Consider the following 27,855-nt stretch of genomic DNA (forward strand, 5'->3'; position numbering starts at 1 on the left):
AATTAGACCAGAGCAAGTGTGATACCTCCTCACTCAAATGAGGATGGCTCTAGTAAAGATAAAGATAGACAATAACAAGTGTTGGCAAGGGTGTATGGAAATTAGAGCTCTCATTCATTGCTGACAGTGATATAAGCACCATAGAATCCACATATGGCCCACCAATTCCATTTCTAAATATATAGCCAAGAAAAATCAAAACATATGTCCATGCAAGTAACTGTACATGAATGTTTATAGCTACATTATTCTTAATAGCCCAAAAGTGGAAACAATGCTAACATCCCTCAGCTGACAAATAGACATACACATTTTGCAGTACCAAGACAATGCAATATTATTCACTCATAGAAAGGAGTGAAGTATTAATCCATGCTACAACATGATGCTAACTGAATGAAGCCAGTCACTTTAGATCAAATATTGTATAATTTAATCTATATAAAACATCCAGAATAAGAAAATCTGTATCAACAGATACTAGTTGGTTTTTAACCCAGAAGTCACAATGGGAACACCTTGGCTGGCTTTTTGACTGACTAAATGACAGTAATTCTGTAAAGACACTGAGATTTAGAGATAGTCAGTCTCATAAGGAATTTCTAAATGAGAGTCATCAATTGCACCCATGAGAGTAAATGAGTACATTAAACCTCACTAAGTTAGCCTTAACATTAAATAAAAAGTATATACAATTAGTAAATATCAAAACAGAATTTATGACACTGACTATAAGAAAAAGGTAATTAATATTAAATGAAATTTGTCTATTATTCTGAGATTTTTAAGTGCAGAAAATCTAAAATTTCTGGCTATTTCATTCAATGCTAGTTTTTGTGGTTGTTATTTAAATTATTTCCCCTACATCACATAATTTGGACCTCTGTAAATGAAATTATATTATACAGAATTAAAATAGAATGTAAATTACTAAATGAGACTGTTATTCTCTGAAGTTTATGTACTTGCATAACTTTTCTTTAGGAAAAAAAAATTTCAAACTTGATTGTTTAATGCATTTGAAAGAGGTTCCATAATAAAATGGTGACAAGGCAAGATTCTTAGCTGCCCTCCTTTCACAGATGCACTGAATGTACAGCTATATACAAAGCAATTACTTATGAAAGAAAAGAAAAAAATATATTGGCTGAGTGACTCCTACACATCAGTAAATGAGAAAATACCCACATCTAAGTTGATAGGAAAGGCTGAAAATATTCTCAAAAATAATGACCTGCCCCTCCTGCCCCCAGTGATGCATCATACATTTGGAAGGGGCCTTCCAAGTCCCATCTGCTCTTTGAGGAATGAATGGTTTAGATCCCATGTTTAGTTCCCTCAGTATTTTTTGGCCATGCCAACAATTCCTGGACCAAGGATAAAACTACCACAGTAGTGACAGTGCTAGATCCTTAATGTGTTAGGGCACCAGGGAATTCTTTATTACGTGAACTTTTAATACTCCCAGTGAAGAGCCAACATCCACAAGACCCATTAAGACTATGCCAAACAAAGAAGCAGTTGATAAAGAGCACTCAAGCACAGAGGGAGCAGGCAAAATCTCCCATATCCCAGATTTTGCCTGAAAGGGTTCTATCTGAATACTTTAAAGGCCACTGCCTGTGTGTCAGGTTTCTAATTTAACACAGATGTAGGAGCTGACTACAGTCCTTTTCAGAGACCAGGAAATCTGTCAGACACTTCCCCCACTTTATCCACCTAGCCTCTCTAAGTAATGGTATCACCCTAGAAGGAGTTTCTACCCATCTCTGATGCCTCAGCTTTTGCCTCTGCTGGTCAAGGGATAGAGTCCCCCGATCCCTTGGGTAGGGTCAGTGGCCTTGCATTCACAAGTCCCACCAGACTGTAGCAAACAAAGAAGCATTCTTAATCTGTACAGGAACACCTCCCCTTTGTAGGTATACACAAGGAAGAAAAATTCATCCAGTCATGGGAGTTAGAAAAAGAAAGAGAGAGAGAAAAGAAGAGGAAAAGAATGAAGACAGCTTAAGGATCTTAGAAGATACCATCAAATGGACCAATATACACATTATAGGGTCTCAGAAGAGAAGAGTGAAAGAAAGGGGCAGAGAGCTTATTCAAAGAAATAATACTGAAAACATTTCCTTAACCTAACGAAAGAAGCAGTCATCAAGTTTCAGGAATCCTACAGAGTTCCAAATAATAGAAATCCATAGAAAACCACAATGAGAAACATTAAAATTAAGTGGTCAGAAGTTTAAGACAAGGAGAGAATCTTAAAAGCAGCAAGATAAACAAAACATGTTACAAAACTCTATAATAAGGCTATTAGACAATTTTTCAGCAGAAACCTTATAGGCTGGAAGGGAGTATAATGATATATTGTTATAACAAATAGCAAACAAACAGACAAACAAAAAACACCCTGCTGCTTAAATATTTTACCCAAGAAAATTATACTTCAGAATTGAGGAAGACGTAGAGTTTTCCTGACCAGCAAAAGCCTAAAGAGTTTATCACCACTAAACCAGCCTTACAAGAAATGTTAAAGGGAGTTTTTCAAGTTGAAATGAAAGGACACTAATTAGTAGCAGAAAAACATATGAAAGCATAAATTCAGAATACTCTTATAGTTGTAATGGTTGTCAGTAAGTCATAACTCTAGTAAATTGGCTAAAATAAAAACAGTATTAAACAATAACTGCAACTACAATAATTTGTTAATGAATACATACACAGTGAAAAGGTGCAAGGAGTGACCTTAAGACATAAAATGTGGGAACATGGGATTGGAGGAGCTTATGTATATGGTTGAAGTTATTATCAGCTTAAAATAGACTATTATAAATGTAAGATTCTCTATGTAAGTGTCATGGTAACCATAAAGCAAAACTTATTTGTGCATGTAAAAGCAAGAAAAGAAAAAGGAAAAAAAATAGAATTATAGGACAACCAGAAAAGAATTAACAAAATGGCAACAATAAGTCTATCCTATCAATAATTATTTTGAATGTAAATGGACTAAGTTATCCAATCAAAAGACAGAGATTCTGAATGGATAAAAACACAAGTTCCAACCATATGCTACTTGTGAGACACACTTCAACATTAAGAACACAGACTGAAAGCAAAGGGATGTAAAAAGACATTTCATGCAATTGGAAAGCAAAAAATAAGTCTAGAGTAGTTTATTTATAATATGCATTATTATATTTATAGCAGACTAAACAAACTTTAAGGAAAAGGCTGTAATGGGAGACATAAAGTTGTTAAATAATTTAAAAACCTATCAATATATTAAGAAGATAAAGCTTGGTAAATATTTATGCACCCAACATAGGATCATCTAAATATATAAAACAAATAGTAAAAGATCTGAAGAGAGAAATATTTAGCAACACACCAATGATAGGGGGATTCAGTATCCCAGATTCAAGATAGATTCTAGTTAAGATCAGCTAGTCAGAAAACATTGAAGTTAAACTACACATTAGATCATATAAACTTAGCAGACATTTATAGAACATTCCATCCAAGAGCAGCAGAATATATATTCTTAAGTGCATATGGAATATTCTCAAAGGTCTATATCATATATTAGGTAACAAAACAAGACCCAATAAATTTGCTAACTAACCTCTCTCTGCCTTATTTTTTTAACTGAAATAAAGATAATAATAGAGTATTTTTTGAAAATTATAAAAGTTAATACATAGAAATGATCAGAGTAATTCCTGACCTTAACTCAATAAATGCTATATAATATTTAAATTGTGACTAGTTTTATTACATATACATGGAAAAGTACAGAAAACCTGTAAATTAGTCTTCTATTGCTGTAATAACAAACTGCCACGTAAATATGGCTTAAACAGGACTTCCCTGGTGGCATGGTGGGTTAAGGATCTGGCATTGTCGCTGTTGTGACTTGGGTTGCTGCTGTGGTGCAAGTTGAATCCCTGGCCCAGGAACTTCCACATGCTGCAGGTGTGGACAAATATATGCATATGTGTCCAAAACAATATATGTATGGCTTAAACAACACAAATTTATAGTTTGTTGGTCAGAAGCCCAGCATGAGTTTCACTGACTTCAAAGCCTCAGCAGGGCTTTGTTTCTTTCTGGAGGCTCCAAGGAAAGGATACATTTCCTTGCTCATTTGGGTGGTTACAAGAACTCAGTTCCTTACAATGGTGATGGTAAGATCATGTTTCTTTACTGGCTGTCAGCTGTTATCTGTTGCTAGCTTCTAAAGGCCAGCTACATTCCTTGGCTGTAGCCCTCTTTCTTCACTTTAAAAGTTAGCAATGGTAAGCTCAGTCCCTCTCACTCTTCAGATCTCTCTTCCTTCTATGGTTGCATTTCTTTGTTCCACTCTTCCTTTGTCATCTACCGCTTCTAATTTTAGTATGCTTAGTTTGCCCACCCCCACCCCAATAATCCCGGCTAATCTCCACATCTCCAAGTTTTAATCTTAATCATATCTGAAATGTCTCTTTTGCTGGGTAAGGAGCCATATTCACAGGTTCTGACAATTAATAGGTAGATAACTCTACGAGACCATTATTCTATCTATGACTCCCTAAATTACATGTTTGTGGAAAAAGAGGCCCTGGACCAAAGAGAAAGTCTTTGGTTAGCAAGAGCACAGCAATTAAACTGGAAAGAGAGGGGGTCATAATGAACAAGGCTCTGCCTCAGATGATAAAAGCATTCCTTCTCTGAGTTCCCATTGTGTTGCAGTGGAAACGAATCCCGCGAGGAAACATGAGGTTGCAGGTTCAATCCCTGGCCTTGCTTAGTAGGTTAAGGATCCGGCATTGCCGTGAGCTGTAATGTGGGCCACAGATGCGGCTCGGATCTGGCCTTGCTGTGGCTCTGGCGTAGGCCAGCAGCTACAGCTCCGAATAGACCCCTAGCCTGGGAAACTCCATATGCTGCAGATGCGCCCCTAAAAGGACAAAAGACAAAAACAAACAAACAAACAAAAAGCATTCTTTCTCTGAGACCTATGAATGGGCATTTGGATAATTCAGATAGTTCTCAAAGGAAGTGTCCAAGGCCAACCATGACTTCACTGGAAACATACATTAGGGCTGGAGGTGGGTTACTTTAAATATAACCCTTGAACTATAACCTCCTTAATAGAAATAGTAAGATTTTGAGGGGAAATTTATGAAGGCATGTGTGTTTTAAGTTGTCCGTTACTCCACCCCCACTGGAATACCTAGCACAAACTCACTTAACATCAATTTCTTGACAATTGCTTAGAGACTTTTGAAAATTAAAATCAAAATTGGAAAATGCTGTACAATGGATAAAAATGGCAAATGAAAATTTCACCCTAAAGATTGACGAGTTTACCTAAAATTTGCAGAATGATTTCTAAACCTAAACTTGCATAATTATCAAATCCCCATTATTATAATAATATTGCAATGGGAAATTTTCTTCCCATTCCAAAGTGGATGTGAAAAAATGTTTTACATACCTGTTTCTTATTTGTGTAGATTTCAAATTCCAGACCAGTATAAAACTCTCATAGATAGAATTCCTAGTTTTAACTAAATCATATCTTGTTCTAAAATCCTCAAGTTCAATTTTGCTGCCAGTTACAAGCTAAATGTCTTATAATGTAAAACTTTTAAATGTTTACTACTCCAAGTTTAAGCCTCCAGGCATCTAGTGTTATAATGTCTGTAATTCATGCCAAATGTCAAAATAATTTTAACGAGAAACAGTAAGACATAGTGCCATTGTAACATGTCATCTGTAGAGTATCAAAAATATCTTCAACTTCAATGTTATAATTATATGGTCAACTGGTGACATGTTATAGTTCATACTTTAACTTGAAGAGGTCTCTATCATTAGTTTTTATTCACTGACCAAGAAAATAGCTCCATTTTATAGCTTAAAGTCAAAACGGATTTGTGTAAATTCTAAGCCTTTCTGTTCAAAGTCATTGAATAAGCCTTATTTTCATGATGAGTTCAGCATGAAAGCAGAAGCAAGAGTAATTTCATACTCTCAATGACTTTTTAAAAAATACTTAAGTAGGAATTGTTGCTTTTTAAAGTGCCCCTTACTTTTATATTAAAATTTGTTAAGCTCAAACATTAGTACTTAAGTTTTTTTGGTTTTCAAATATTATAAATTCTAATAGCTTAATTTAATTAAGCAAACACAACATTTAGTGAACATGTATTTTCCCCAAAGAAACTACTGATATTCAATCTTGATTTTTTGAGGGAAAAGATAATTCTGTATTCACACATTTTTTCCACTTAGCATCCTGTACCATATAATTAAAATATTTGAATTTGTTACCAAGTAAACTACCTGATTGAAACCTACCATAATCCAATGATAATGGAGATGTAAATTGAAAGAATGAACTAGTGAAAATTTGAAATGGCCCCTATGGAGATTTGAAAAGTCAATTAGGAATAGATAAAAGTGCTTAAAATTAGAGAATGGATTACAAAAGGCGGAACACCTATATTTGTAGCAGAGCCAATAAAGAAGTTCTTTTTTTTCCTCTCAAAGTGATACTTGATGCCACAATAACATGATAAAAGCAAGAGGATAGACAAAGGGATATTTATGAAGATGGGTAAAGAGTACTAGATGTTCTGTTAGAGTAAGAGGGTTTCTGGCTTGGAAAATTAGTATGCAGTAATGCTCTTTCTTAACATAGAAATTTCACAGCAAGATGAAAGTGTAAGATGAAGAAAATAATGAATTAAGGAATTCCTGTTGTGGCTCAGCAGTAACAAATTCAACTAGTATCCATGAAGATGTGGGTTTAATCCCTGACCCTGCTCAGTGTGTTAAGGATCTGGCATTGCTGTTATCTGTGGTGTAGGTCACAGATGTGGCTCGAATCTGGCATTGCTGTGGTGTGGACTGGCAGCTATAGCTCCAATTGTACCCCTAGCTTGGGAACTTCTATATGCTGCATGCCGCTTCCATGTGCCACAGGAGCCGCCTCCCTCCCCTGCAAAAAAAAAAAAAAGAATTAGTCTTTTATGTTCAGGTTATTTGAGAGATACCCATGTGGAGAGTCTATGAAATTCAGATAATCAAAATAAAAATAAAATTTATTCAATTTTGGCTTCTAGTTGAGTAAACTTAGCCTTGGCAAAGAACCTTGGTTTCTTTAGGCATCAAAGGCTTAATCCTACAAGGAAGAATAAAAGGAAATTGTTCTATAGTATACTTTTGACACATTCTCAAGAGAATGGTGTTGAAAATTCTATAATCACAGTCTGAAGCAGTTCCCCGAAGACTATTAAATACACAGAGTCTGACAAAGGATCCATAATGCTATGTTTCCTAACTCCCATAAAAATATGGTATATAGAACTATCTCCTTCAAATGTGACCAGCTGTGCAGATTATTAACATTTATTTTACATATTTTTTATTTTTCTAATGGTAATAATGCACGTACATGAAGAAGAGGTATGTCTTACTACTGGCCAACTCAACTATTCCTCATTGTTTTTTAACATTTGTATTCTATATCAATAGGTTGCCACCTATGCAATTATGCGGAGAAAAAGTTTATAGTATTAACAGAAATTATGCTAATATTTATTATAGTACTGATACACCAAACATATTCAAATTTTTTATATTTTAGGCTTTGGGGTTCATAATTTTACTTACATGGTTTAGAAAATAGCAAAACTATCTATAATGCCACTCTTTAATAGAATGATAAAAAGTTAGTGAAAATGTAGCTCTCCAGAAGTGACCACAATAAAAAATTCTTGTAATTGTTTCAGTCCTTGCAAACTTAAAAGAGTTGAGATTATTCTGCCCGAGAAAATAATCTAAAGTAGAATAATTAAGGTATAAGATAGTAAAAAGCAAATACAAGAAAGGTAAATATGTAAGACTACCAACTGCTTAAAGCAACAATGTTAACAAATCACTGTGGTGTTATATCTGGAAGTAAAATATATTTTTTAAAAATAGGGGAAACAGAGTCAGAAGAGTTAAATGTGTTTAAATCTTATTTCAATTTTGTTACATTGTAGTGGACCTAGTCTAATTTCAGGCATATGATAATAAGTTATGAATATATTTAAAGTGTTTTAAATTTATTTTTATTGAAATATAGTTGATTTATAATATTATATTTGTTTCAGGTGTACAACATAGTGATTCAGTATTTCTATAGATTATACTCCATTTAACATTATTACAAAACACTGGCTATATTTCCCTGGGCAGTACAATATATCCTTGTCATTTATTTATTTTATACATAGCAGTCTGTGTGTCTTAATCCCCTAACCTTATATTGCCCCCCCTTTCCTCTCCTCACTGGTAACCACCAGTTTGTTCTCTAAGTCTGTGAGTCTGTTTCTGTTTTGTTATATATATTTGTTTGTTTTATTTTTTAGATTCTATGCATAAGTGATAGCAATAGTATTTGTCATCCTCTGCCTGACTTATTTCGCTGAGCATAATACTTTCTAGATACATCCATGTTGTTGCAATTGGTAGAATTTTTTCTTTTTTAATCACTGAGTAATCCCTTATGTATAGGTATCTTGTGTGTGTTATATATCAATATATATATACCATATCTTCTTAAATCAGCCATCTATTGATGGGCGCTTGGGTTGTTTCCATGTTTTTGCTATTATAAACTGTGCTGCAGTGAACATTAGGGTGCACGCATGTTTTCAAATTAGAGTTTTTATCTTTCCTGTACATATACCCAGAGTGAAATTGTTGGATTATATGGTAGCACCATTTTTAGTTTTTTAAGGAACCTCCATATTGTCCTCCATAGTGACTGTACCAATTTACATGCCCAGAAACAGTATAAAAGGGTTCCCTTTTCTTCACACCCTTTCCATCATTTATTATTTATAGTCTTTTTGATTATGACCATTCTGATTGGTGTGAGGTGATGCTTCTTTCTAGTTTTGATTTGCTTTTCTCTAATATTTAGTGATGTTGAGTATGTTTTTATATGCTCACTGGCCATTTATGAGTCTTTGGAGAAATGTCTATTTCAGTCTTCTGCCCATTTTTTCACTGAGGTTTTTTTTGGCGGGGGGGCTCAACTGCAGCATATGGAAGTTTCCAGGCTATGGGTTGAATCGTAGCTGCCACTGCCAGCCACAGCCACAGCCATAGCAATGACAGATCCAAGACGCATCTGTGAGCTACACCACAGCTCATGACAATACTGGATTCTCGACCCACTGAACAAGGCCAGAGATCAAACCCTCATCCTCATGGCTACTAGTCAGGTTAATTTCTGCAGAGCCACAATGGGAACTCCTGATTGAGTTTTTTTAATTGAGTTATGTGAGCTGTTTATATATTTTGGGTATTAATCTTTTGTTGATTTTATCTTTAGCAAAATTTTTTTTCTCGTTCAATAAGTTGTCTTTTTATTTTAACAATATTTTCCTATGCTGTTCAAAAGGTTTTAAGTTAAAACACGTCCCATTTATTTCTTTTGCTTTTGTTTCTTTTGTCTTCAGAGACAGATGTGAAAAAATATTTCTATGATTTATGTCAGAGCATTCTACTTTTGTTATCTTCGAGGATTGCTTTGTGCACTATGGACATTTTAATAATATTAATTCTTCCAGTTCAAGAACATGGTATATCTTTCCATTTCTTTATATCATTTGCAAATTCCTTCATCAGCATTTTATAGTTTTCAGAGTATAGTTCTTTGACTTACTTCCTTGGTTAAGATTATTCCTAGGTATTTTTGGTGTCTTTGTAATATCTGAAGTAACAGTAAAAAAAAAAAAAAGTAAAGTCATAGCAAGTCAAGTAATAGAAAAGATATATAATAAAAATATACAACTAATATATTTTTTTAAAAAGCTAGGAAAGGATAAAGAAAAATGCAAATAAAAGTACTATAAATAGAACAAAAAGAAAGATTTTATTCTCCAAATATAGAATCAGATATACTATATAAGCATGCTATGCAAACAAAAACAAAGCTGGTTTTGTTGTATTTGTGTTATATTGTCTTGTTTATATTAACATAAAAATTAACATAGCACAGAAAACTTAAAAGTAACAGGAAAGATAAAGATTTCCTACTGATAGGTAATTTAATAGGGGTAAATAACATTAATAACTTACATAAAAACATAGCTATAAAATATATAACCATATGTGGCTCAATGGGTTAACAACCTTAGTGTCCATGAGAATGTGGATTTGATTCCTAGCCTCGCTCAGTGGCTTAAGGATCCAGCATTGCTGCAAGCTGTGGTATAGTTCAAAAATGCAGCTTGATGTTGCTGTGGCTGTGGCCTAAGACTGCAGTTGCAGCTCTTATTCAACTCCTGGCCTGGTAATTCCACATGCTGCAGGAGTGGCCAAAAAAAAAAAAAAAAAGAAAAGAAAAGAAAAAAAAGAAAAACATATGTATGTATAACATATATATACATACCAAAAAGTAAGAGAACTAAAATGAGAGATCAACAAATGCACAATGTGAGTTGGAGATTTTATAACACTTCTCTCAGCAATAGCAAAAGCAGAGAGTTATTGCACACTAAAACAACTTGATTAACCAGTTTGACCTAATTGGGATTTACAGAATGCTACATTCGACAAATGTAGAAAATGTATTTTTTTCAAGTGCACATGGAACATTTATCAAAATATTCTGGGCCATGAATCATATCTCAACATATTTCAAAGATTTAGAATAGGACAGTGTAAGTTCTGCGAATACCATAAAATTAAATTAGAGCTCAATAAGGAAAAAGTAAGTAGAAAATCTCCAAACTTGTGGAAATGAATCAGAGCTCTATGGATTGGAAAAAAAAATTAAGTCAGTCACAAGGGAAGTTAGAAAATATTTTGAACTCACTGGTAATGAAAATATAGCAGATCAAGATGTTGAGGATGCAGCAAAAACAATGCAAATTTGGAAACTCCATTCTATAGTACTAGAATCCTTTGACACACCTCAAGATAAGAATGTGAGTGGTGGCATGCTTTCAGACACCTTTGTAAGAGAAGCTTGGAAGCAAGCATCTTGAGAAAACATACTTCAGGTTCTCAATGCAGGCAAAATTATAGTACTTCCCTTTTGCTCCATGGTGAGGACCATTCCCTGGTACTTGGCTGAGTTTTCTAGGACCTCACCTTCTCCTTAGATTATTTATTTTGTCATATGAAATCAAACTCTGAAATTTATAACTTTGCCTATTAAGCATTTCACAACATCAAACCAAGTCACACATATCAACAAGTTAGAAATTAACACTAAATTTCAGTTGCCTGCAGTTGGAGGACTGAAATCAATATGATTTCAAACTGAGACAATGATATGTAAAGCTAACCTCCAATCATAGTGCTTGGATGGCTCTGTGAAGATTTTTCCACCCCAACTCTGAGCAGATGTAGGGTGTCCTACGGAATTAATCAGTACAGAACCAAATATACCAGCCATCTTAGCCAGGCTGCCTCTTGGGTTCTGCTGGCATTGGAAGAAAAGAGGTAGTTGGCATGATTAGCAAAATAATTCTGACCCATTTCTATAAATTTAGTCAAAAAGACTCACTGGTTTTTAAAGATGTAGGAAGATTAAGATACTTTAAGACAGAAATCAAGTAAGGAACAGAGAGAGAAATTTCCTATGTTCAACCAGGCATTATATACACCACAATTAGTAGCAGCATGTTAAATTATTCTTAATCACTAAAATTAACTTATATTATGCATTCTTTCCATTTTGTATCTTTCAGACTAGTTCAGCTTTAATTAGCATCAGTCGTTTTTTTCTCTTAATCATTTTCATGAAAATGAAAGTTATCTCTAAAAGAGTCCATTACATTGGGTTCTCTGAAATTCCCAATAATATTTCATTTATTTAGCAAGTATAAACTTGGCTGATAATCATTGATTTTAGTGGGTTTCCTGATACTGGTATTATTTTCTTCTTCATCCGAATTTACATTTCAATATTTCAGAAACTCAAGTGTTTCTTTACATGTCCACTTATGGAATGGATGTCCCCACATACTCATGCTAGATAAATTTCCTGTTTTTAAATGTGACATTATTTTCTGAATAGGAAATTCTAGGTCACCTCCTTATACACAAAGTGATTAAAGTAATGTTTTACAAAATGTGGTTCTAAATCCACTCATATCAGAGCTCTTGTTATAAATGCTACAACTTTAGGTTGTATAAGTTTGTATTTTTAATGAACTCCTCATTATAATTCTTATGTATACTTCAGTGCACAAGAATGCTGGAGATGGATATCTATAATTCAGCATTTTTAGTTTTATATAAATTGTTTCCAATTTTAAAACTAAATTCCAATTTAGTGTGCATAGTGTTTTTTTTTTTTTAAGTTAATCTATTTGTAAAGAATTTGAAATAGCATCCAACTTCTCTCCTAGAGTAGAGTGGATTTTAACAGGGCAGGTCAGCTGGAATTGGGAGAGGATTTAAAAGAATAAATGGAAAGAACTGCAGAATGGTTAGTATTCTCACTACTTTGAGAAAAAATAGCTTCTAGGGCATTATGAGAATTAAAGACTAAATCTGTTTTGCATGTAAACCATTCCTGGTTACTCGGAAAATAGGACCTTCACCTGATCAAAATGACATCATGACAAAAAGCACAGCTAAATGAAGTGAGAGTGAGAAGAGGAGACTCACTTATTCTGAGTTTTTGAGACTAAGCCAAAATGAGGGCATGAGGAAACAGCTAGATGATTTGGGACCCAGCACGCCCACCAGAGCGATAGCACAGTCCAGGACTCCCTGCCACACAGCCAGCCCACCAGGGGCCAGCAGTCTCCACATGAGCCAGGGCCTGGCAGTCAGGTCAGATCCTCACCATGAATACCAACATGCCCACAATGGTAATCCCTGCCACAACAGAAGGGCCCACATCACCTACATAGAAGGAACCCCTAGGGCACAGAGCTCTGGTAGCCAGAGGGAAGTGTGCTGCTAGACCCAATAGGATATTGCCTATGTAAGGACATTTGAACATCAGAAAACAGGAGAGGGGGGTGACACACGCTTTTGTTGTAGAATGGCAACAGGAAACACATCTCGACATGACCTGGAAAGAATGACATGCTTTAGTTGAGCACTGCTCCATGCTAATAGACCAGGAAGGGTTTTTAAGCTGACATCTGGAGAAAATGAGTGGAGATGATTCCAGCAGCTGTTTTTCTGTTAGGAGAGCAGGAGAGGGACCTCCTTCACAGGCTAGATGCGAGCTCTGGGCCCTCCAGGAAGGTCTAAGCTCCAGTTAAAAAAGAAAAAACTCCATGTGTGAGAGTCTGCACTGCACAGCACATCCACTGTTTAAAAAAAAAAATCAGAAAACATAACCAACTTACCCTAATACACAGAAATAAAAACAGAGAATTCAGTAAAATGAGGTGACAGAAGACTATGTTCAAAAGGAAGGAACAAGATAAAGCCCCAGAAGAAGAACTAAGAAAAGTAGAGATAAGCAATCTACTTGAACTCCTGACAAAGGGTTCAAGGTAATGATCATAAACTTGGTCTGGATGAAGACATGCTCAGCCACAAAAATGTTTAAGAATTTTAGAAAGATTGAAATTATATCAAGTATCTTTTCCAACCACAATGATAAAGAATTAGAAATCAACTACATAAAAAAAAAACCTAAAAAGAAAATACGGAGGCTAACTAATATGCTATTTGACAGGTCACTGAAGAAATCAAAAAGAGAAAATTTAAAAATACCTGGAGACAAATAAAGGTGGGAACACAACAATCTTCTCTGGAACACAGCAAAAGCAGTTCTAAGAGGCAAGTTTATAGCAACATAAGTCTGTCTTAGGAAACAAGAAAAATTTCAAATTAACACTTAACATTATACTTCAAGGAACTAGAAAATGAAAAAGCAAGACCCAAATTTCATAGACGGAAAGACATAATAAAGATCAGAGCAGATATAAATGAAATAGAGACTAGAAAAACAATGGAAAAGATTAATAAAATTAAGAGCTGATTCTTTGAAAAAATAAAGAAAACTGATAAACCTTTTAGAGAGACTTATCAAGAAAAACAAAAAGAAGGCCCAAATAAATAAAATCACAAATGGAGAAGAAGTTATAACTGACACCACAGAAGTATAAAGCTCTATAAGAGATTATTATAGACAATTAAATGCCAATTAGAAAGAATAGATAAATTGCTAGAAGTGCACAATATCCCAAGACTAAATCAAGAAGAAATAGAAAATATGAACAGAATGATTAACAGTAATGAAATTAAATCAGTAGTTAAAAAAAAAAAAACTCACAGGAAACCAAAATTTAGGATCAGACAACCTCATAGGCAAATAGGAGTTAGTGTATATTTATCTCATACTATTCCAAAAAACTGAAGAGGAAGGAATGCTTCTGAACTCATTGTATGACTTCAGCCTCACATTGATACAAAAACCAAAGACACCACAAAAAAGAGAAATAGATGCAAATATCATTGATATGCATAAAATGCTCAATAAAATATTAGCAAACTGAATTCAACAGGACATTGAAAAGATCACACTCTGATAAAGTAGGATTTATCTCAAGGATTCAGGTATGGTCCAATATCAGCCAATCAATCAATGTGATATACCACATTAACACACTGAAGAGTTTAAAAAACATAATCATCTCAATAAATGCAGAAAAACATTTTGAAAAAATTCAGCATCTATACTGGCAAAACATAAGGTTAGCAGCCCAGGTATCTTTGTTGCTTAAATCGTCCTCCTAAATTTTGTAACTTTTTTTTCTGTTACCTGCCTACTCAGTTATTTTATTTTTTTTCTTTTTTGGCCATGTTCCTGGGATGTGGAAAGTCCCGGCCAGTAACTGAACCCAAGCCACAGAAACAACCCAAGCCACTGGAGTGACAATGGTGGATCTTTAACTTGCTGTGCCACAAAGAACTCCCAATTAGCTCTTTTTAAATGCCAGCCTCTCTTCCTCTTCTACTATGTCTTGGGTGTCCTTGGGTGTGGGGGTCTCTCATTCAATTTTTCCACAAAATGAACTTCTATTATCTTAGAGGGAGTGAGAAAGGCAGACAAACACTTGGCTGCACTGGATTGGGAAGGAGCCTGGGGTTAAAGATTCTTGCAAACACTTTCAATTCATTCTCCTCATTTTTTTGCCATATCCCATCCCATCTCTACCATACCCTGTCTTCTAGTGTGAGAGATCTTCAAGCCACAACTGTCTTGCTTGCCTTTGACATTCCTTTCCAGCTAATATTCCCTTTCAAACTTCCAGATACTGTTGTCATCTCCTATCTGACATATTTTTGTTTATGCCATATTTGTTTCTTTACTCCCACTTTACCCAGATTTCAGAAAGAAGCAAAAATAAGTGTATATACATTTGCCATATTTAACACCAAATCTCATGAATTGATAGTATAATCCATTTATTGCTTTAATATATCACTTGTGTATAAAAGAAGGGTCCCCATTTTTTTGTTTGCTATTGATTTGGTTAATTTTATAGAAAATATTCTTATTGTTTTGATTCTGATAGAGTAAAGCAGGCACTCTCATACATTAATTGTGACCATGTAAATTGGTACAGACTTTTTGGAAAACAGTTTCACAGTATGTATTTCAAGCCATTAAAATGTTAACACTCCCGAGTTCAGTAAAATTCTACTACTTTAAAGTCTGTTTCTGGGAAACAATCTTAAATAAAAGAATGAGAAAATTATACACAAAGATCCTTCTTTGCACTTATTATGAGAGGATAATATAGGTGATAATCTCATACTATCAGTAGGAAAATGACTAAAAAAGAAAAGTCACAAAAACCCTATAAAATGGTTTACAGATATTAAATGTTGTTTACAAAGACTGTGTGAAAACAGTGAAGTTGGAACCTGAGCTGGAGTCCTATTCAAAATAGTTGTAGTTCCAGAGAAAGGTTTTTTCAAAGAGAGAACAAAATCTGGGAAATGTTTGTTGGGACTGTGTTTATACACTATTAGTATGTTAGAGTTGTAAAGCAGTTATTTGGTCTTGGACAAGACTTATTAAGTACTTAAAATATCTTCTAAGAATTAATTCTTAGAAAACTATAAGCTGTGTTTTACAAAACAATTCAATACTTGAAAAACACAAGGCAATTTGCTTCAAAAGTACTTGGGATGTATTGGAATCAACATAGTTTATTTTTATGGCAGTGCTAAATAGCTTCTGAATGTCTAGTTTGATAATGATGCATGAATATTCTTACTCCAGGGGACAGTGAAACTAATTACTTTAGAACATTGGAGTTTTGAATTTGTGCCAGGATTTCTTGAGAAGAGTGCAAACCACTTCATATGAATTAACCCCTTTCTGAAACAAGTATGAAGAAAACAGTTTCCCAAATTTGTAATTTGTTAAGTCACAGAGAATATTTGGCATATTGTCAAGAACTGTATTTCACAGAATCCAGCTTTACTATACACTAAGTCAAGTTCTTTGCTTGGCCTTCATTGTCATTTCCTTGAATTGAAAAAGATTCCTTAGGGGTGATCAACTGTAATGCAGAGGAGATTTACCACTCACTTCCTAGTAATGATATTAGAGTACTAAAAAAAAAAAAAAAGAAAGAAAGAAACTCTACAGTGAGCCTAAAGCAGATAAGAATATTATCAATTATGTTGAGTCAAGTTTATGATTGAAATTCAATGACTGAAGCCATTGTTACAACATTACTTTCAGTGAATCAGAAAGGCTTAATAGCTTATGTCAAAAAGGAATATCACTTTATTTCCTTTAGATCATCATATAAACACTGAGAAAGTAATTCACTTGAGATATCTTATGCTGATTGACTGGGAAAGGGTGTTTATTTAAAATATTTTAAAAAGAAATTCATTGTTCATGGTTACTACTGACTACCTCAATCACACTAATATGTATTTCATTATCTAAGAAGAAAATATGACCTATAAAGAGTATTGTGCCTTGAGTGATTCTCCAAAGTTGACAGAATTCCATTTTAATGACTACTATCATAGCATTTCAGATGATGCAATAACTATTTCCATTCCCCCCGAAAGACTCTATTCCTACTACTTTGTGCAAAAATAAAATATAATCTATGAAAAGAAAGCCCATAGGAGTTCCCATCATGGCACAGTGTAAACAAATCCGACTAGTATCCATTAGGATGCGGGTTCCATCACTGGCCTTGCTTAGTGGGTTAAAGATCCATCGTTGCCATGAGCTGTGGTGTAGGTCACAGGCACAGCTCAGGTCTGGTGTTGCTGTGGCTGTGGCCTAGGCCAGAAGATATAGCTCCGATTAAACACCTAGGCTGGGCATTCCATATGCAGCAAGTACAGCTTTAAAAAGCAAGCAAAAGAAAGAAAGAAGAAAGAAAAAAAAAAGAAAGCTAGATAAAGAATCTCTATGCTTGTAATCCCTATCTATAAATCAGTTTGAAAAAGCATCCTTTTGGTACAATGTTAAAGTGTATATATGCAATGACTTTTCATGAATGTATATTTAAGGTTAAATTATTAAAGTGCATAATGGTATTTTCTTGTATCAAGAGGTGTTGGTACCATGTCAGGTGGAGATGAAATAATTATTTCTTTGGCCTTTTATTTTATTTAATTTTAATTGTTATTTCCCGATATAATTTTTTCTCTATTGTACAACATGGTGACCCAGTTATACATAATTTTATACATTCTTTTTTCTCTTACTATCATGCTCCATCATAAGTCACTAGTCATAGTTCCCAGTGCTACACAGCAGGATCTCATTGCTAATCCATTCCAAAGGCAATAGTTTTCATCTATTAACCCCAGGCTCCCAATCCGCCCACTCTCTACCCCTCCCCATTGGCAACTACAAGTCTATTCTGCAAGTCCATGATTTTCTTTTCTGTGGAAAGGTTCATTTGGGGCATATATTAGATTCCAGATATAAGTGATATCATATGATATTTGTCTTTCTCTTTCTGACTTACTTCTCTCAGTATGAAAGTCTATTTCCATCCATGTTGCTGCAAATAGCATTAGTTTGTTCTTTTTTTTGGCTAAGTAGTATTCCACTGTGTATATATATATATACCACATTTCTGAATCCAATTGTCTGTCAATGGACATTTGGGTTGTTTCCATGTCTTGGCTATTGTGAATAGTGCTACAATGAACATGAGGGTGTGTGTGTCTTTTTCAAGGAAAGTTTTATCTGGATATAATCCCAAAAGTGGGATTGCTGGGTCATAGGGTAGTTCTATATATAGATCTCCAAGGTAATTCCAAACTGTTTTCCATAGTGGTTGTACCAGCTTACATTCCCACCAGCAGTGCAAGAGGGTTTCCTTTTCTCGACACCCCCTCCAGCACCTGTTATTTGTGGACTTGTTAATGATGGCCATTCTGACTGGTGTGAGGTGGTATCTCATGGTAGTCTGCATTTGTGTTTCTCTTATAATCAGGAATGTTGATCATTTTTTCATGTGCTTGTTGGCCATCTGTATATCTTCCTTGGAGAATGGTCTTTTCAGGCCTTTTGCCCATTTTTCCATTGGGTTGTTGGCATTTTTACTGTTGAGTGGTATAAGTTGCTTGTATATTTTAGAGATTGCATCATTTGAAAGTATATTCTCCCATTCTATATGTTGTCTTCTTGTTAGTTGCATCATTTGAAAGTATATTTTCCCATTCTGTATGTTGTCTTCTTGTTTTTTTCTTTTTTTTGGTGTTTTTATTTTGTTTGTTTCCTTTGCTGTGCAAAAGCTTGTCAGTTTCATTAGGTCCCATTTTTCCCATTTTAGGTTCTTGACTCCTTTGTCAAAGATTAATGGACCATAGGTGTCTGGGTTTATTTCTGGGTCCTCTCTTCTGTTCCATTGGTCTGTATGTCTTTTTTGGTATCAGTACCACACTGTCTTGATGACTGTGGCTTTGTAGTATTGCCTGAAGTCTGGGAGAGTGATGCCTCCTGCTTGGTTTTTGTTCTTCAGAATGGCTTTGGCAATTCTGGGTCTTTTGTGGTTCCATACAAATGTTTGGATTGTTTGTTCTAGTTCTGTGAAAAATGTCCTGGGTAATTTGATAGGGATTGCATTGACTCTATAGGTTGCTTTGGGTAGTATGGCCATTTTTACAATATTAATTTTTCCAACCCAGGAGCATGGAACATCTTTCCATTTCTTTACATCTTCTTTAATTTCCTTGATTAATGATTTCTAGTTCTCAGCATATAAATCCTTTACCTCCTTGGTCAAGTGTATTCCCAGGTATTTGATTTCTTGGGGTCCAGTTTATAAGGTATTGCATTTTTGTATTCCTTTTCTAATATTTCATTGTTAGTATACAGAAATATGACTGATTTCTGAAAGTTAATCTTATATCCTGCTACTTTGCTAAATTCGTTGATCAGTTCAAGTAGTTTTTGGGCTGAGTCCCTAGGGTTTTCTATATATAGTATCATGTCATCTGCATACAGATGCCTCTCTTACTATTTGGATGCCTTTTATTTCTTTTGTTTGTCTAATTGCTGTGGCTAGGACTTCCAGTAATATGTTTAATAACAGTGGTGAGAGTGGGCACCCTTGTCTTATTCCAGATTTTAGTGGGAAGTCTTTCAGCTTTTCTCCATTGAGCATTATATTTGCTGTGGGTTTATCATAAATGACTTTGATTATGTTAAGGTATGTTCCCTTAATACCCACTTTGGTAAGAGTTTTTATCATGAATGGATGTTGGACTTTGTCAGATGCTTTTTCTGCATCTATTGAGATGATCATGTTGTGTTTGACTTTTTTTTTGTTAATGTGGTCATGATGTTGATTGATTTGCATGTGTTGAACCATCCTTGTGCACCTGGGATGTATCCCACATGGTCATGATGTATGAACTTTTTTATATGTTGTTGTATTTGGTTGGCTAAAATTTTGTTGAGAATTTTTGCATCTCTATTCATCAAAGATATTGGGCTATAGTCTTCATTTTTGGTGGTGTCTTTGTCTGGTTTAGGAATTAGGGTGATGGTGCATCATAGAATGTCTTTGGGAGTGTTCCTTCTTATTCAACCTTTTGAAAAAGTTTAAGGGGAATGGGTATAAGTTCCTCTTTGTATGTTTGGTAGAATTTTCTTGTGAAGCCATCTGGTCCTGGGCTTTTATTTGCAGGGAGTGTTTTTATGACATATTCAATTTTATTTCTAGTGATCAGTCTGTTCAGTTGATCTATTTCTTCTTGATTCAGTTTTGGCAGGCTGTAAATCTCTAGAAAGTTGTCCATTTCTTCTAGGTTGCCAAATTTGTTAGCTTATAATTGTTCATAGTATTTTCTCATGGTTATTTTGTATTTCTGTAGTATCAGTTGTGACTTGGAGTTGAAATTAAAATTGAAGATTGAGACGAGTAAATTCCTTTCTTATAGTGATGTGTATTAGCAGCAATAATATATTCATCTTTCTTAGACACAGTCTTTTGGTGTTTGGGCAAGAAAAAAAGCACAGAAATGTGTAACCTTCAGTAACCTAAAGGATTACCAAAAGGGGGCATGTTCCTCAATGAAACATCAGATCCTTGTGATAAAATGGAAAAGGGAAATAAAATTGCATTGAGAGTAAGATTTAAGTCAGTAATTCTACTGTGCCACCAGCTGTCTAATTTCCATAAGAGCTTTTTTAACAGGAAAAATAAAAATGTTTGTACAATCATCAATATCACATTTTGAAAAATATGCTAAGTTTTATTGGAAATTTATTCAAATACATTTAGTCTTTCCCTTTAAGAGCATTAAATAATCAATTCTTCTTTAGAAGTTTTTTTTAGATTTTTTTCCTTAATATATTATTTCTCCCCAATAGATTGTTGCTCAAATTTCAGGATTCTTACAGTATTTTGTACTTAGTTAATTTTCAGCAAGCATCTCTATCATATAATATTTTGTGTTCATATCTATTTTTTTCTGCTAAGCAGGAGCTCTTTAATGTCTGAGACTACTTTACTTATCTCGGTATGTCAAGTTAAAATCATTGCCATATAGACAATTCTAACTAAATGCTCTAAAATAATGATTTTTAATCAGAATATATTAATTGACTCTTACTATGTGACAAGTGTAATGGTAGGCACTGGGGATTCTGTAATTGTTACAACTGCATTGTTTCCCTGGTTCTTGTCTATGTGTAGTAAATAATGGAAGCGGCATACCTGTTAGAAAGTGTAAGCAAGTTTATTAAAGTGAAAGTACACTCTCAGAGGGAGAATGGGCCACCCTGAGAGTAGGAACAGGCCCATATTTACAACTGGGTTTCCCTTTATATCCCCATACAGCAGAACAGGAGTGAAGACCTGATTTTTCCCATCCAAGCCTACTGTATGTTTGTGGAGTCTGAGTGTTGATTGGTCTCAAGTGTATGCCTCATCTGCATGGGGAATATTTGATCTTCTGGTTGGTCTCCAGCAGGATACCTCATCTACATGAGGTGTGTGTCACAGGAAAGTCCCCCAGAAAGTCCTTTGTGGTTGTACCTGTGCATACATATATTGCCCCTATAGAGTCAGGGTTAGGAGTGGGCCATGTACCTTTCCTAGTACGTAGTACAAAGGAGTAGGCCAGGTTGCTCAAGGTAGGGGAAGGGGCATTACACTGAAAAAGGTGGGGTGATGATAAGGGTCTTGTAATTCTTGTCTTGGCCAGAGGCTTTGAGTTCAATCTTCTCGAAGGGGACTAGAAGCCCAACATAGTAAACAAGGTAAAGCCCTTCAAAGAGCTTATACACTAGTGTAAGGTGATATACAATACACAAATATATTGTATATTTATATGTTATATATATTACATATAACCCATTTATATTATGTTAACATTTATATCAGCAGAATTTACTGTGTGTTCCAACCAAAACTTATGATAGGCAAAGAGGCCTCTGAAATCCCTCTTAGAGCAGTAACTTTAGAAAGCTCACAATTATAATTCTTTCTCCTGCCTCCTAGAGATGTAAATCTCCTACCACCCAGAACCATCTTCTCAAGAACATGAGAGCTAATCTCTTTGAAATGCAAACATTCAAGGAGATTACTCTCTCTTGTTCCTAGTCCTTTTGGAAGGGAAAAGGCCGAATTTTGGCAGGCACCTTGCTTTAACTTGCAATGTTGCATCCTGTCATAAAGATACAAGCCTTTTGTATCTCCCCTGGATGAACACTAATTAACAAACCCATAGGGTCAAGCCACATGGACCAACCTCTCTAAATACCTCAGTGCCTCTACTTTAGCACATCTCAGTCTTTACATTCTCCTACTTTGGTTCAGCAAATCCATCATTTCCTCATTGCAATAGTCCTTACTGAAGCACATCTAGCCTTAAAACTTTAGTATATCTGGAGAATCGTATCTTAGGCAGAGGGAAAAGCCCTGTGGACATGTGCTCAGTATTTTAGAAAAACATCAGGGGCGGGAAAGCTAAAGTAGAGTGAAGGAGTAGCAGAGCAGTGGGCATGGACTCAGAGTAGTATTGGGCTGTATGCCCGGGGTTAGAATTTTGGACTTTATTTAAGATAGAAAGCCATTGGAGGAATTTGAGCAGGAAATATTGTTATCTGATTTACAAGAATCATTCTGGCTGCAGAATGGACAACTTGCTGGTATCAATATAGTGACAAAAATGGAAGAAAGATCAACTAGGAGGTGATGGTGATACCCAGATGAGAAAGAACATGAATTGGACCAGGGTAGTTGTGGTGGTGGTGATGGTGTTGAGAAGTGGTCAGACTCTGTTTAGATTTTAGAGGAAAAGCTGGCAGACTTGCTATTGGATTGGATTTGGGATGTGAGAGGAAAAATGGAAGTCATTCTTACATGAACACCAAGTAATAGATTCAGCAGGAGAAATAATTACATGCATTCCACCGTTAAATTATTAGAAGCCCCCTTTTAAAAGTAGCATGACCTTAGCTTTTGCACAATATCCAATCTGTAATCTTTGACAAATAAATTATCTACTAAAACCTGTCAGAAAAAAATGAATAAAATTGAAGTTCTTATTCTCTGAATTTTTAGAATTGGGTTCAAAGCAAAGTTTATCCACTGTGTAGCAAGGTTTTCTGTAAGCTTGTTATGATTGTGCCTACCTGGTCAGAGGTGGATAGTGTTCCATGCCATCCATAATTTTCATAAATTTTTGATGAAAAAAAAATCAAGTATCTCATCTACCAAGACCATAACTGTGGTCCTCTTGGCCCCAGCTGGGCAGATTGCCGTTATCTTCTTAATAATCAAATGCATGAATACTTTTTGCACAAGTCGGACATTTTAGTTCTGCATTCGAGGTAGCTTGATGTGCATGCTTTTGGCCTATATGCAGAAAAGAGTCCATAGTAAATAAGGTGGTCTGCCCTACTGAATTTCGGAAGAAAATTATAACTACTAAAAACCACGAGAACATTGCTCCAACAACAAATAAGCAAAATGGACCTAACCTGGTGATTTTTTTTCTCACCTTCATTAGATATTACAGACAATATCTTGAATAATGAAGGTCTATACAATTCTAAAATAATAGGAAATACATCCAGGAGGCCACTTAAAAATGTTTTCGTAGCCAAGAATTTTCTAATTTTTGCATTGAATCTGAGAAACAAAGTTTAGTAAAAGGCTTAGAGAAAGATCTTGGGGTTCAACTAAAATCCCTATGTCTAAAATATAATCCCAGGAAGTTCCCACTGTGTCTCAGCAGGTTAAGAACCCAACTAGCATTCATAAGGATGCAGGTTTGATCCCTGGTCTCCCTCAGTGGATTAAGGATCTGGCATTGCCATGGGCTAGGATGTAGTTTGCAGATGTGGCTTGGACCTGGCAGTGCTGTGGCTCTGATATAGGCTGGCACCTGCAACTGCGATTCAACCCCTAGTCTGGGAACTTCCATATGCCTCCGGTGTGACTCTAAAAACCAAAAATAAATAAATAAGTAAATAAATATCAAAAAATTAAAAAAATGAAATATAATCTCAAATCAAACCATTTAAAAAGCAATCACCTGGGAACCTATTTTAGCTGTGTTTGGGATCTAGGATAACACTGTTCTTTCATTCATGCCCTGAACTTTGATTGAGATCCTACAGCATCCCATCCCTAATGTTCCACACTGGATAAATCAGCACATCCCCTGGAGTGCTCATAACCACTGCCCTAAATCCCAGTAGAAAGCCTATTCCCTCAGCCTTCTTAGAAAAAACTGACATTAGCTTAGTTACTTCCTTTATGGTGCCTACCTTTAGTGTCTGAAGTGAATGAAAACTCACATTTACATTGAATTCACACCCTGACCTCAGGTTAGTTTCATGAACTAACAAATTCTTCATTTACATCTTGTTGAAATGGATTGTGGAAGAGAGAATGTCTAAATCCTATTTGTACATTACTCTTTCAGAGTGTACTAACATTTAATTTATTTAGAATGATCTTTAAATATTCATATGTATTTCTCTCTAGCTGATTAATCCCTTCTGAGACATTCTCAGTTATCTACAAATGACTGAAGGGCCACTTAAGGACTATGGAAAGGTTTCCAATATTTTTTTTTAAGTTATTTTATAAGAATCTTATAGCCACACCAAATTATTAAAATAAGGATGTCATCTTTTTTCTTTAAAGGCTTAGATAGTGTTCAAAGATGGAACAGGGTATAGGTTAGACTATCATGATCTCTCCTGAGTATGAGCCCTCTCTGCAACATCAGGTTTTTAACTCTCTGATTCAGACATACTGCAGAAAGTTACTCATTCACTTCATATCATACTTCTTTTGGAAACCAACTGTGAGAATTAAGCTACTACTACTTGCCCTTATGTATATAACCAATTCAGAGTTATTTCATTGTTAACATTTTCCCTGGAATTATTGTTTCCAAAAAATGGGAAAGAGAGGGTCTAAACTGTAGTCTTATTTGTTATCATCCTTTGCTTTTGACACAGAAATTCCTCCTTCTGCCCACCCTCCTCCTCCTTTTATTATGATTTTTTTTTTTAACAATTCTAGGCTCCTGAGAATATAGCTTTATAAAGTTATACATAAAAAAACAAAATGAAAAGGAATAACACATTTGAGTCAAAATATATCTTTTATTCTTTTCTCCATCTTTCCGATAGAGAATATTAGTATTATCATTAAAATAATTATGACTGGAATTCCCATTGTTTCTCAACAAGTTAAGAACACAACTAGTATCCCCAAGGACATGGGTTTGATCCCTGGTCTTGTTCAGTGGGTTAAGTATCCCGTGTTGCCTCAAGCTGTGATGTAGGTCAGATGCAGCTGCGAACTGTCATTGCAGTGGCTGTGGTGTAGGCTGGTAGCTGCAGTTCCGATCAGACCCCTAGCCTAGGAAATTCTGTATGCATCAGGTGTGGCCATAAAAAAATTTAAAAATAAATTATTATGAACATGATTTTTCAGTTCTTTATGAGATCTTAGGCTTTTTGTGTTTGGTTTATAAATATTGAGAAAAAATTAAAGATAACTTTATTTCATATTCCTGTCAGAAAACTTAAAACAGATACATTATGTTACATTAATATAAAGTGTCACTTTTGTTAAATCACAATTACATATCAATCCTTTATGGCTAATAGTGATCCTATATAAGAAGCCTCAAGAAGCATATTATCATTTTACAGACGAAGAAACTTAAGCAAAGGACAATTATAAAAATTACTTTTCAAAGAAAATTTTCATTTTTCTGTTTTGTTCCATAGCCAGAGAAATCATATAACTCAGTGCAGAGAGTTTCAAATTACCTCAATCCTTGATTGTACTAGTATAAGCTACTTCTGCCTTAACTGCCAGAAAAAAAAAAAAAAGAAAATCCTGCATCCAAAAACAATAATGTCTAGACACTTAACTTACCTCTATATTTTTATTTATTAACAATCTACCTAATAGAAATCAGGCAAGAAGACATTAGCATACTAAAAAGGAGGAAAAGAGAGGAAATAGATAATAGAAACCAATAGGCTAACCAAATAAAGGTAACAGACAGATATAAAACAATGGTAATTAATTTTGTAATGAAATTATAGGAAAAAATGGAGAATTTTCAGAGAAGAAGCAGAATCTATGTAAAGAATAAAATGGATATTATCATACTGGAAAACATGCTAACTGAAAGTAAATGCTTAAGCTTAACAATAACATTAGATATACTGAAGATAGAAAATTGGAAATTAGACCAAAAGGAAATATCCATACTCAATAATAGGGAAGTGATTGAAAATAATAGAAGAGGTTCTATGAGACATTCACTGTGTGAAACAGTAGGTTTAACAGGTATAATTAGAGTCCAAAAGGGAAAAGAAGAGAGGAGTAATATTTGAAAAGATCATTGCTGAGAAATTTTCAAAAGTAATGAAAGATGTCAAGTTAGAACCTCAAGAAATGCTACAAATTCCAAGAAGGTTAAATACAAATAAAGTGATACCTGGAAAGACAATAATAAAACTGATGGAAATCAAAGACCAAGAGAAAATGTTCACAGCAATTAGATAAAAGTCTTTCAAAGAAGTCTGATAGCTAACATCAATACAAGTAATGAGAACTAGAAAATGATAAAATTATATCTACGAGCAGCAAAGATGAAGGACTGCAAACTGGAATTCTGTACAAAGCAAAAGTAATGTTCAAAAATGAGAATAAAATTAAGACTTTTCAGACAAACAAAAACTCAGATAATTCATCATCACCTGATTAACACCAAAATAAATATCACATAATTTTTTTAAAGGAGAGAAGATTATACCAAGTTGTAGCAGAGAGTTCAGGAAAGAATAAAAGTAATTATAGAAGCATCTAATAAAAGTAAATATTAGAAGAAGCCTATCTTTGAGAAAATATAAAATCAAATAGACTATATTTTTTAAAAGACTTGTGGGAATTATAATGAAAATGTATTACCCAAAGGATGGAAATGGAATAATTAGAGTTAGAATACTGTTAAGATCTTGCTTTGGCTGGGATGTGGGACTGTCAATGTCTCCTAGAATAGTGATAAAGAATCAACAATCTGATAGAGGAAAAAACTGGAATAATTCTTCAGTTATTGAAATTTGACTGATTCCACCTGGACTGGGATTCAACTGAAGAAAGTGAAAGGATAATAGAAGTGAGATAAATAAACATCAAATTTAAGATGGGATATATCAGTAACTATTTTAAAATTAATGCAATAAGTTATCCAAATTAAAGGAGAACACATTAAACAGGAAATAGACAAAATTGATTCCAACTATATGCATGCTTTTAAGAAGAACAACTTAAATATAAGTATACTAAAAGGTTAAAAGTAAAACAATGGAAAGGTGATACCATCAAATGTTAACTTAATAAACTGAAAAAAATCTATTTTAATAGAGGAAAATTGAAATTTAAAGAAACAAATATTCATAGGAATAGAGCTATTTCATAATTGTAAAAGAGTCAATCTATCAGGATAATATGACAGTTCTTATTTGTCATACCATATCAAGTACGTATCGAGTTGGTAGTTACCAAATAATAGTCTCACATTATATAAAGAAAAAATGGATAGAAAATCAAGGCCAAATAAAAAATTCACAATGAGAGTAAAAGATTTTCAGTATAAAATTTAATAAATCAGAGAAATTATAGTTGAGTGTAAAATGTTTGAACAGGATTTACAAATTAAACTAATGAGAGACATAGAACACTATAATCTCCAAATTACACAATTTTAACAGATTTTAATTTTCAGAGCAGATTTAGGTTCACAGCAAAATTAAGCAGAAGAAATAGAGATTCCCCATGCTCACCCTGCCCATATATGCACAACCTCCAGCATTTTCAAAATCCTCCCCCAAAGTGGTACATT

At 34.5% G+C, this 27,855-nt stretch overlaps 1 long non-coding RNA gene across 8 annotated transcripts in view; it reads left to right on the plus strand.

The window, feature by feature from the left end:
• Positions 1–27,855, plus strand: part of LOC146406913 (uncharacterized) — a 709,993-nt gene that overhangs the window by 356,643 nt on the left and 325,495 nt on the right. The gene's annotated exons all lie outside the window — the stretch shown is intronic.

This window comes from Sus scrofa, chromosome 1 (assembly GCF_054392235.1).
Source record: "Sus scrofa isolate SSC_HxYL_T2T_F1_AM1 chromosome 1, Sscrofa_HxYL_maternal_Yorkshire_Landrace_v2.0, whole genome shotgun sequence".
NCBI classification, from domain to species: Eukaryota; Metazoa; Chordata; class Mammalia; order Artiodactyla; family Suidae; genus Sus; species Sus scrofa.